This window comes from Cherax quadricarinatus, chromosome 15 (genome assembly GCF_038502225.1).
Source record: "Cherax quadricarinatus isolate ZL_2023a chromosome 15, ASM3850222v1, whole genome shotgun sequence".
In the NCBI taxonomy this organism is placed as follows: domain Eukaryota; kingdom Metazoa; phylum Arthropoda; class Malacostraca; order Decapoda; family Parastacidae; genus Cherax; species Cherax quadricarinatus.
In genome coordinates, this window is record NC_091306.1 from 47,919,830 (window position 1) to 47,932,780 (window position 12,951).

The window sequence follows — 12,951 nt, forward strand, 5'->3', positions numbered from 1 at the left end:
CACAACCCGGCTGGTCAGGTACTGACTTTAGGTTCCTGTCCAACTCCTTGAAGAACAGCCAGGGGTCTATTGGTAATCCCCCTTATATATGCTGGGAGGCAGTTGAACAGTCTTGAGCCTTGACAGTCATTGTGTTATCTCTTAGTGTACTCGTGGCGCCCCTGCTTGTCACTGGAGGGTTGTTGCACTGCCTGCCGAGTCATTTGCTTCCGTAAAAAGTGATTTTCGTGTGCAGATTTGGGACTAGTCCCTTTGGATTTACCAAGTGTATATTATCATGTACTTTCTTGACTGCGTTCCAGGGAGTACAAATCAAGGGACGTCAACCGTTACCAGTAATTCAGGTGCTTTATCGTACTTACACGTACCGTAAAAGTTCTCTGTATAATTTTAAGGTCTGCAATTTTTCCCGCCTTGAAAGAGGCCGATAGTGTCCAGCATAGAGAGAACAAGCGATCTGAAGAGAATCATTACACTATGTAACACAGTTTTTGTTCCAGGCAAGTAAGTGCTATTTTCCGACACCTTTCATTGCAAAACAGTAGAAAATGCCCATTATTCCTTTTTAACTTTGATTTGTGGCTTACAGGGTGATTTTTTTTTATAAAAAAAATGGCTAAATTTCAATAAAATAAATAAAATTTACATAAATAAAATAAAATTTACATAAATAAAATAAAATTTACACAAATTTTATTTGAAAATTTTTGAAACATATTTACAAAGTTAAAAATGAGCAGTTTTTCTAGATTTGTGGGGAATGCAACAAATCACTTTCCCGTTTAAGCCCACAAATGTAGTCTGCCATCATTTCATTATAAGATCTCTGAGATCTGTGTTCAAAGTCCACTATATCTTGGTTGAAGAGCTCCCCTTGCTCCTCTGAGTATGCTCCCATGTTCTCCTTGAAACTGTCAAGGTGAGCATCAAGGATATGGACCTTAAGAGACATCGTACAGCCCATCTGACCATAGCTTTTTACCAAGGACTCAACAAGTTCCACATAATTGTCAGCCTTGTTCTTGCCAGAAAGCCCTGTACTACAGCAACAAAACTCTCCCAGGCTTCATTTTCCTTCTCTGTGAGCTTCTTTGGAAATTCTGAACACTCCATGATTTTCCTGACTTATGGTCCAGTGAAGATGCCAGCCATCACCTTTGCCTCTGATAGCTTGGGAAAAAAGTCTTGAAGACATTTGAAGGCTGCAGACTTTTAGTCAAGAGCTGTTACAAACTGTTTCATTATCCCTAGTTTGATGTGTAATGGAGGGAACAGAACCTACTGAGGATCCTCCAATGGTTTATGTTTGATATTATGTTTTTCTACTGAGAACTCAGTCCATTGAGGCCAGTTCTTCCTCTGGTAATGTGCTGGTCTGTCTCTACTATCCCAGTGACAGATATCAAGGAAACTTGGTAAAACCTCCTAGGAGTCCCATTAAAAATGCCACCATTTTGGAGTCTTCAGTAATCTCCCAACAATGCTTATAATAGTTCAAAGCTTCCAGGAGAAGTTTGACAGTGTTGTAGTCCTCCTTAAGATGCACTGAATGAGCCAAGGGAAGAGATGGATATTTGTTCCTATTGTGCAGAAGTACAGCTTTTAGGCTTCTGGAGGAGCTGTCAGTGAAGAGTCTCCACTCATCTGGATTGCATGCAATTCCAATTGCATCAAACAGGCTTGATACATCATTGCAGAAACACGACCTGTCTTCGTTAGTGAAGAAGCTTGAGAAATGTTGGTGACGTTTTCTTTGGCTTGTCACTTGCACACTTTCATCCACCAAGTCCCACTCCTTGAGCCCTGAAATCAAAAGCTCAGCATTTGACTTTGTCAGACCAAGACCTTTGAAAAGGCCATTGAGGTCTGTTTGGTCTGGGTAGTAAGGATTCCTCCCAAAAGCTGCATCTGTGAGATCATAATCTTGTTCACTGCTCTTCATTTTCTGATTTGCTGCTTTCTTCTTCTGACTTTTTTCTATAGGTGCAGATACAGGAAGATGAGCACTGTGTGGTTCTGGTACAATAGAGGAGGGAAGGTCTGGATAAGAAATAGCAGGTGCATTTTTCCCAGTTCGGAGTTTGCAAGGATCCACCACCAGACAGAAGCAGCAGTTGGTTGAGTGATCAGTGGGTTCACGTCATATTCTAGCAACACCAAACTTCATGGCTCTTATTTCTCCTCTATATCATCCTGTAAAAAAAAACAAAAGAATTAGTTTCTGTTACATACATTTTATTTAAAAAATCTTTATATTCAATATTTTACCCATCATAAAACTAATGATTTTCTTACCTTCCAATGTTTTCTTACGATGTTCACAAGCAACATGAGGCGCCCAGGTCTTGTCTTGGCCAACAACTGACATGACAAAATATGCTTTGTAAGCTTCACACATTTTTTTAGATGCTATTACAGAGAACTTCCTTATTTTTGTAATAATGAATTGACCACATACGTAGCAAGATGCATCTGGAGGATGATTGCAACCTCTTGATGCCATTTCACTTCTTAAATATCTCTAAATGTATAAGAGAATATTTTAGAAAGGACTTAATTTTAAATGGGTTCTTGCTAATTGACCAGTTTTACCTATTTAGCACGGTATACATATGTCTGGAGGGAGAGAGAGAGAAAGGGAGGGAGAAGAGAGAGAGAGAGGGAGAGAGAGGAGAAGCGAGAGAGAGAGAGAGAGAGAGAAAGGGGGGGAGGGTCACGGATACATCGAATCTTCATTAAGCAACTCATAATAAATGCTGTGGGTTGCATCCTGGGACAAAACTGACGTAATTTGCGGGAAATACTCAGCATAACAAGCGACTTTCTATATAATAGTATGTCACTGATGTCAGCTATGGTCTGTATACCTTGTACATCTACTTGTAGAAATAAAGATTGTTATTATTAATATTTTTAATGAGGGGTTTCAAGTCTATCTACTACACGAGGGTTATCAGGGCTGCAAGTCATCTATATACCTACCTGGTATATACCCTGACAGCAGCATAACTCTCAGGGTATAAATGTTAAGAATTTGTTTGAATTCTTTGGGTATTAAAAATTCTTGTCTGGCAGTGGATAGGTTACTTCGCAACACTTGTGTAGTCGATAGGCTTCAAACCCTATTAACCAACCTGTATACCACCAGTCAGGAATACTTTAATTAATTCCAAGAATGGGAATTAAATTCTGAGTGTATACACGGAGAAACATACACCTCTGGGTGTATGAATCCCGTGTTCATGAAGAGGTTAAAACCTCCGTGAAGAAATCTCTCATTCAAAGGCTTCATGAAAAGCTTCGAAGCCTCGAAGCTGAGCATGACGAAGCTTATTTTCCCTCACTGTGGTTGGAGCAGCTACAACAGGACGGTCGCTGCACTACACTCTCCTATCTACAGGTAAAATACACTGAAATGTGTATATCCTTCAGTATATATACACCCAGAGATGTGTATTTGTGTATACACACATCAGTGTGTAACTCAGTGTATATGATTTAATTTCTATTTTTGGTATTAGAGTATATACACTGAGAAGTGTACACTTCTCATTGTATATACATCTGTGTATATACTGGTGTATATCAGTGTATATAAAATGTTTATATATGCTCAGACTATGTATAATCCTTAAGGATTTAGCACTCTCAATAATAGCGCATTCAGTACTTATTTTATCGATGCTCACATAATGATTATAACTAATGATAATAAAGTTAGTGAATTGTAATAAGTGATTATAAGTTCATAGTGTTATCGCGGGAGGGTTATCGCGGGAGTGTTATCGCGGGAGTGTTATCGCGGGAGGGTTATCGCGGGAGTGTTATCGCGGGAGTGTTATCGCGGGAGTGTTATCGCGGGAGTGTTATCGCGGGAGTGTTATCGCGGGAGTGTTATCGCGGGAGTGTTATCGCGGGAGTGTTATCGCGGGAGTGTTATCACGGGAGTGTTATCGCGGGAGTGTTATCGCGGGAGTGTTATCGCGGGAGTGTTATCACGGGAGTGTTATCGCGGGAGTGTTATCACGGGAGTGTTATCACGGGAGTGTTATCACGGGAGTGTTATCACGGGAGTGTTAGTGTTATCACGGGAGTGTTACCACGGGAGTGTTATCACGGGAGTGTTATCACGGGAGTGTTCGCGGGAGTGTTATCGGGAGTGCGGGAGTGTTATCACGGGAGTGTTATCACGGGAGTGTTATCACGGGAGTGTTACCGGGAGTGTTATCGCGGGAGTGTTATCGCGGGAGTGTTATCGTGGGAGTGTTATCCCGGGAGAGTTACCGCGGGAGTGTTATCGCGGGAGTGTTATCGCGTTATCCCGGGAGTGTTACCGCGGGAGTGTTATCCCGGGGGAGTGTTATCGCGGGAGGGAATGTTATCGCGGGAGTGTTATCGCGGGAGTGTTATCGCGGGAGTGTTATCGTGGGAGTGTTATCGCGGGATCGCGGTGTGTTATCGGGAGTGCGGGAGTGTTATACCGCGGGAGTGTTATCGCGGGAGTGTTATCGCTGGAGTGTTATCGCGGGAGTGTTATCGCGGGAGTGTTATCGCGGGAGTGTTGTTATCCCGGGATATCGCGGGAATGTTATCGCGGGAGTGTTATCACGGGAGTGTTATCGCGGGAGTGTTATCGCGGGAGTGTTATCGCGGGAGTGTTATCGCGGGAGTGTTATCGCGGTAGGGTTAGTGTTATCGCGGGAGTGTTATCGCGGGAGTGTTATCGCGGGAGGGTTATCGCGGGAGTGTTATCGCGGGAATGTTATCGCGGGAGTGTTATCGCGGGAGGGTTATCGCGGGAGTGTTATCGCGGGAATGTTATCGCGGGAGTGTTATCGCGGGAGTGTTATCGCGGGAGTGTTATCGCGGGAATGTTATCGCGGGAGTGTTATCGCGGGAGTGTTATCGCGGGAGTGTTACCGCGGGAGTGTCGTCGCGGGAGTGTCGTCGCGGGAGTGTCATCGCGGGAGTGTCGTCGCGGGAGTGTCGTCGCGGGAGTGTCGTCGCGGGAGTGTCGTCGCGGGAGTGTCGTCGCGGGAGTGTCGTCGCGGGAGTGTCATCGGGGGAGTGTCATCGGGGGAGTGTCGTCGCGGGAGTGTCGTCGCGGGAGTGTCGTCGCGGGAGTGTCGTCGCGGGAGTGTCGTCGCGGGAGTGTCATCGCGGGAGTGTCGTCGCGGGAGTGTCGTCGCGGGAGTGTCGTCGCGGGAGTGTCGTCGCGGGAGTGTCGTCGCGGGAGTGTCGCCGCGGGAGTGTCGCCGCGGGAGTGTCGCCGCGGGAGTGTTCTCAGAAAACAACAAATTAACATTGCCTCACAACTGTTAAGGATACAACAGGTGGCTTGGCTCCAGCACCAGCTTACTACCCCAGCACCAGTTTACTACACCAGCACTAGCTGGCTATCCCAGCATTAGCTGGCTATCCCAGCATTAGCTGACTACCCCAGCACCAGCTGGCTACCCCAGCTCCATCTGACTACCAAAGCACCATCTGACTACCCCAGCACCAGCTGACTACCTCAGCACTAGCTGGCTACCCTAGCACCATCTGACTACCCCAACACTAGCTGGCTACCCCAACACTAGCTGGCTACCCCAGCACTAGCTGGCTACCCCAGCACTAGCTGGCTATCTCAGAACCAACTGACTACCCCAACACCAGCTGGCTACCCCAGCACTGGCTGGCTACCCCCATCACTAGCTGGCTACCTCAGAATCAGCTGACTACCCCAGCACTAGCTGACTACCCCACCACCAGCTGGCTACAGTCATCCATACACCATCTTCCATCATCAAAGGTTAGTTTCAGTTCTACAACTGATAATCTCACCTCCACTGCATCATGGAAATATTTTTTCCATTGTTTTATGAAGGTCTAAGATTTAAGAACATAAAGAAAGAACACTGCAGCAGGCCTACTGGCCCATGCGAGGCAAGTCCAACTCACCCACCGGCTCAAGCCAATGGCTAAAGGGAATCTTTATTCAGGAAACGTTTCGCCACACAGTGGCTTCATCAGTCCAACACAAAGTAGAAAGGCCTAAGGAGAGGAGGAGTTTGAGGTAATCAGTCCCTCAGCCTGGAGTCAATGCGTTCAGTCCATCAATCTTGTAGATTGATGGACTTGATTTCTAGAAACCGTTAACAGCAATTTCAATAAAACAATAAAACTTCTACTGAAAGGCAAAGATGAATTAGTCAAACAATTTACTTCCACTAATCCATCTTTACCTTACATGTATGGACTAATAAAAACACACAAACCAGGGAATCCAGTCAGACTAATTATTAGCTCCATAGGGTCAGTTTCATATAAATTATCCAAATGGCTTGTTGATATTTTGAGCCCTATTGTTGGCAAAATTTCTAACTTTAATGTTAAAAACAACATAGATTTAGTTGATAAATTAAGCTCCTTGACTGACTTAAATGATTTTAATATGGTTAGTTTTGATGTTACTTCCTTGTTTACGAAAGTTCCTGTTGATGATTTATTAAGTTTCTTATCTGAAGAACTCGTTAATTATGATTTACCATTGCCAGTTCCTACTATCATTAAACTTATTAAACTTTGCATTGTTGATGCAAAATTTGTATTTAATGATAAGTTTTACACTCAGAAGTTTGGTATGGCAATGGGAAATCTTCTTTCACCTGTTCTTAGTAACCTATACATGGAATTTTTTGAAACAAGGTTGCTTAACACAATCCTCCCTAATAGAGCTAAATGGTTCAGATAAGTTGATGATATTTTGTCTCTTATGCCCAAAAATGTAGATATACACCATTTCCTTGGCAAATTAAATAGCTTAGCCCATTCTATAAATTTTACTGTTGAATTTGAAAAAAATAACTCATTGCCTTTTCTAGATGTTTTAATTATTAAGGGTAATAATGATTTCAAATTTAAAATTTACAGAAAACCTACAAATAACTGTTCCTATGTCAACTATTATTCTTTCCATCAAGATAGAGTTAAACTGTCTGTTTTCTCATCAATGTTTTTGAGATCTTTACGAATTTGTAGTCCAGAGTTCATAGATGAGGAAATATCCAAAATTTATGAAATAGGTAATGATTTGAACTACCCAAGAAATGTAATTGATAAATTTTTAAAGTTGCTAGAAATACTTTTTACAATCCAAAAAGGGACAACCAGCCTTATTCATCTAAAAATATGTTGGTTCTCCCTTACCATGAAAACTTGGTTGATATGCCTTCTCTTCTTAAAACTTTTAATATTAAAGTTGTATTCAAAAATCTTGATACAGTAAAAAAATCTTTTGATAAAGAATTCCCCCCAAAATACTGATGGATGTGTCTATAAGACTCCTTGTAAAATTTGCGATAAAGTTTATTACGGTCAAACTGGAATTTATAGGCGCATCAACTATTATTCTTTCCATCAAGATAGAGTTAAACTGTCTGTTTTCTCATCAATGTTTTTGAGATCTTTACGAATTTGTAGTCCAGAGTTCATAGATGAGGAAATATCCAAAATTTATGAAATAGGTAATGATTTCTACCCAAGAAATGTAATTGATAAATCTTTTAAAGTTGCTAGAAATACTTTTTACAATCCAGCCTTATTCATCTAAAAATATGTTGGTTCTCCCTTACCATGAAAACTTGGTTGATATGCCTTCTCTTCTTAAAAAAATTTAATATTAAAGTTGTATTCAAAAATCTTGATACAGTAAAAAAATCTTTTGATAAAGAATTCCCCCCAAAATACTGATGGATGTGTCTATAAGATTCCTTGTAAAATTTGCGATAAAGTTTATTACGGTCAAACTGGTAAAAATCTCGAACTAAGATTAAAACAACATAAATATAGCATTAGAACTGGACAAAATTCCAATGCTCTATTTATTCATGTAAGAGATTTTAACCATCCAATTGATTTTCAAAAAGTTGATAAAGTAGTATCAAGCAAGTCCATGGTCGACAGGAATATAATTGAATCTTGTTTCATAAAAAGCAGTTTTGACAATAATATGAATATTTCCTTTGGTTTATATAAATTAGATCCATTTATAATTAATAGAATTTGGGAAGAATTTAATACATTGGACAAATAATAATTTTTCAAATTTCTTATTTCTTGGGTAGATTAGTTTGTTGGTGGGTTGTGTGAAGGACCTGTCTAGTTCGGCCGGCGAGGTTGCTGTCTCGCGTCAGGTGTTTCTTTGTTGTGGGATCTGATAGTGAGGTGTGGGCTACCCATTTATATACCTTCCTTTGATGCTTTACTTTTATTGTTCCTTGATAATGTGAGTAGTCACGAAAGCGCTTGGAATTTCTCTATTCTTTCACAGTGGTTGTTTTGCATATATATATATATATATATATATATATATATATATATATATATATATATATATATATATATATATATATATATATATTATTGCATTTGCGTTATACCACGAATTAAAGAAAGATCCTGAACTTCACCTTACGAAACAAAGCAAATGTGATAGTAATTATGGACAAGGTAGATTATAGTGGAAAAATGGACTTGCATGCCCCTTAAAGGAAACCATAGAAGTTATTGATAAAAATTACCTAACAGCCCCATTAAATGCTCAACTACCATTGTTAGCATTGCAACAGACGGAGCACAAGCTATGGTAGGTCAAAATACTGGCCGAGTTGGGCAATTGTCACATGATCTCAACTCTCCTGGATGTATATCCACTGTATCATCCGCCTTGAGCATTTAGTAAGCAAACACTTCAAGTTCAACAATGTCATGAATTACGTTCAGAATTTGTGAATTTAATTTGGACAAGTGCAAAAACACAAAGTGAAATTAGAAATTTTTATTGAGGAGCTTGAGCTTGAAGAATAGCTCCCCCCCCCTCCCTCAAGGAAGGTTCCTTTATGTTGGTGTGGGGCTCTTGATCTAGGGAATTGGATCTTTGCTCTGATTCCCTGAATTGAGTCTGAATACCTTCCATCCCTCCCCCACATGCGATGTATAATCCAACGGGTTTAGCGCTCCCCATAAAACATTCCTATACCTGGAGTCTACCTGGAGGTTATTCCGGGGATCAACGTCCCCGCGGCCCGGTCCACGACCAGGCCTCCCGGTGGATCAGGGCCTGATCAACGAGGCTGTTACTGCTGGCCGCACGTAATCCAACGTACGAACCACAGCCCAGCTGATCCGGCACCGTCTTTAGGTATCTGTCCAGCTCCCTCTTGAAGACAACCAGGGGTCTTCCCGTAATGCCCCTTATTGCTGGTGGGAGACTGTTGAACAGTCTTGGGCCCCGGACACTTATTGTGTTTTCTCTTAGTGTACCAGTGACGCCCCTACTTTTCACTGGGGGTATGTTGCATCGCCTGCCAAGTCTTTTGCTTTCGTATGGAGTGATTGCTGTGTGCATATTAGGGACCAGTCCCTCCAGAATCTTCCAGGTGTAAATTATGATATATATATCTCGCCTGCGCTCTAGTCATAAGTGATACCTCATTTAGTTTCCAAAGTTGATAGCACAGTTCTGTGCATTCTTTTGAAAACCAAATTGCTATCGATTCTCTTCCTATTTCATTTTCTGATCACCGTCTAATAATTTCTTCACTTGTCAGTAATTCCTAGATCCTACAGTTCAGTTGTCTGTCTGGGATTAACATCTGCTACATTGAAAATACCTTCCATTATGTGGAGATGCTCTTTAACCTTCAGTTTAATACCACCGACAGTTCCCACTCTAGTGATTTTGTCATCGTTATTTAGCCTTTTTTATTTTCTTTAATATTTAGTTTATTTTTTACAAACATAAAATGTTTGGTGCTTCCCTGCATATGTTTTCCGTTTTTTTCAAAGTTTCTTTCTCCTTCTTTCAATGCACATGTAAATTGATTTCTGGCCTCATTGAATCTCTTGACTGACGTGCTTTCTAAATTGATCGACTGCCTGCTTTTCTTTTTTATTCCTTTATAGTTTCCATTAAACTATTATTCATTACTCACTCTTAAATTACTTTTTGTATTAAGTTATTCAGTAATATTTTGCTCAGATCATTATTCACCTGTCACTTGTTATGTGTTGTTTCTTCGAGTTACTCTAAAATATTTTAAAACATTGCAATTTTCTTTAAATCTATTCGTTTCTTTTTATTTGTGTTTATGTGTACTCCTTTTATATACTCACCTATATGTGGTTGCAAGGTCGCGTCACGACTCTTGACTTTGCCTCTTGCCGATTTCCGGATTCGCTCACCCCATTGGTGTTGCTTCTATTATTTCTTCGTCTTGGTTATTCAACTTCCTGACCATCCTGAGGGTAAAGAAATACTTTATGACATCCTTGTGACTCAACTGTGCCTTTGTTTAATAACCGTGTCTTCTTGTACCTGTTTCCTGCTTTTGTCTCTACCTGTCCATCCTTTCAATTTGCTTTAGCAATTTGTAGGTTATCATCTGCCCCCAGCATCTTCTGTCCTCTAATGTTATCAAGTTCAATTCCTTTAGCATTTCTTCAATGTATATTTCCCTTATCTCTGGATCTAGTCTTCTTGTATACCTCTGCATTTTCTTCAGTATCATTGCAAGGTTTATCAGGCATGAGTTCCATGCTGAATACGACAAGATGAGTCTGAGATATGAATATTCATTGCTGACATTCCTAAAAGATTCATTAGCCTTGCAAAACGAGCATTGAATGCAAGGATTATTCTGTTATTGTATGCCTCTAGCACTATTCTTACCCACAGATCTTTCTCCTTGAGTAAGGTCTGCTTCTTCTCCTCTCCTTGTGGTTTTATCCAGTTGCAGATCCTCTTGTCCCTTCCCCAATTTTCACAGCATTGCCTTTGCCAGGGCTGAAATCAATCAGCCACTTAACCAACCAATCCTGCAGTAAGCCTGGATCCAATTGTAGCTTTTCCTTGTGCCCATAGGTTTTCTTCTCATTAGTTTTGCCGAACCTACAAATCAGGACACATGTTGCTATATCTTCTCTGTTTTGTCATTCACTAATATCAGAAACAAAACTGGTCATAGTATCGATCCTTGGTTGAACTCCTCCCCCTCTTTATTGTTTCCCATACCGATATTTCTTCTCTCCTGAAGGTCAAGGACGTTGCCCCACGGAACACCCTCCAGGTATACTCCAGTAAGATACTATTTGATCCACCGTATTATATTTTCTGTTATTCCTGTCTGCTCTCAAAGTTCTTGCCATAGTTTCCTATGAGGTTCGGTATCAGATGGTATCCTGCATTCTCATTACATGCAATCCACCTGTTGAATACTCTCTTGCCTCACATTAATTACATTGTTATAGCACTCCAACGGGTTTTTAAGACGAAATTTGACATCTGTAAACCCGTGCTATATCACTTCCCTTCAGACAATCTTTTCATTGCCTTACATGTTATGCACGTCAGTGATACTGTTTTTATAGTTTAACATTTATTGTCTGTCTCCTTTTCTTAAAATATTAAGTCACATACACACATACACTTACACCGGAAGTGGAATGACTTCGTCGGAAAAGTGGTGAAGGTCTCCATTCATAATTGTAGGAAGAGCAAGGATGAGGTCGTCAATGCTAGGAGGGGGTGAAGTTGGCGTGGACCAGTTGAGAGGAGGAGCCACCAGTAAAAACTCAACCCCTGCCACCGCAAATATGGTGTGAATACACACAAATCTACCCTAACCGATGCTGAAAAATCGAAATGGGGAAAAAAATGCTGTTGAGGAAATATAAGGATTCCTGTGTAAACACCAAAGGAAATCTTGAAAAGAGGCAAATGCTATTTTTTTCTCAGGTTCAGCAAATATTGGTGACAATCATCCTCTGCTGAAACCTAATCTGGCATCAAAAGTTTCGTAAGATGACATAGTCTTCGGACGTACAGCAGATCTAAAATAAACATTGAGATACTTTTGAGTTCACATAAACAAAGAATTATTGGCATAGAGGAAATAACTAAGAACTCTGAAAAATATTGTCATTAACAAAGATATTAGGACACATCAAAAAAAATATTCTCCACATTCACTACAGAACTTTCCTTAATAACCCTCTACCCCATCACTTATTAAAGAACATTACACACACATCCCAAAACATAGCCCAACTAAAATTCCTACTGTTATGAACCTTGGTAACAGATACTGACAAAATGGTTTAAATTCTTACTACAAGCATGACCCAACTAACCTTCTTACTACAAGCATGCAGACTTCATGCACGGAACAGTAGATGCTTTTAGCTGTCGTAAGCAACGGAAAACGTAAAATATTACACACAAATTCCAGTGGAACGAACATCAAAAGTGGTGAAATAAAATAATAAGCAGAAAATCATAAACATTTGCAAACTATATATCCCCATTAGGGTATAAGGTAACATAAGTAGCCAACAGAAGAGGTAGAAGAGTGGCAGGAATGCGAGGAGTTTGAAGGAGCTGAGAAGGAGGCAGAGCGCCAAGGTCAGAATATATAAAGTAAATATAAAAACGAAACCTAGGATGTAGTAGCTATGATCTTTTATATAACAGCAAACAAGAAGAGACCGAGATCGGAGAAGGATGACAAAGAGACATGATATACACTATCTTGGAAGTAGCAGACAGAACCTACTGGGCCAATGTAAAACTTGAAGACTAACCACAAGAAATAATCTGAGAGAATTGAAAACAACTAAGAGGATCAAACACATGGATGGCTAATGTGTTGTGGGTGGTGATGGAAAGCTTCGTGAAACAGGTGGTCAAGAACACGATGAGAGAGAGAGAGAGAGAGAGAGAGAGAGAGAGAGAGAGGTTGATTGCACTGTAAACACTATTGGAAACTTCCTGGTGATAGCGACCATCAGGAAACGAATCTAGAGTGAAGAACACAGGGAAAGGAGAAAGGCAAATGAAACTAATCTTTAAGTCATGTCACTACACAAGGATAAGAAACATCCTAAGTGTAATACGATATTAAAATGAAA

General features: G+C 40.5%; 1 long non-coding RNA gene across 1 annotated transcript in view; it reads left to right on the plus strand.

Annotated features, from left to right (window-relative positions):
• Positions 1 to 3,353: 3,353 nt before the first annotated feature.
• Positions 3,354 to 12,951, plus strand: part of LOC138852750 (uncharacterized) — a 28,222-nt gene continuing 18,624 nt past the window's right edge. The window contains exon 1 of the long non-coding RNA XR_011392052.1: positions 3,354 to 3,400. This is a non-coding gene — a long non-coding RNA (uncharacterized lncRNA). The remainder of the gene's footprint in view (positions 3,401 to 12,951) is intronic.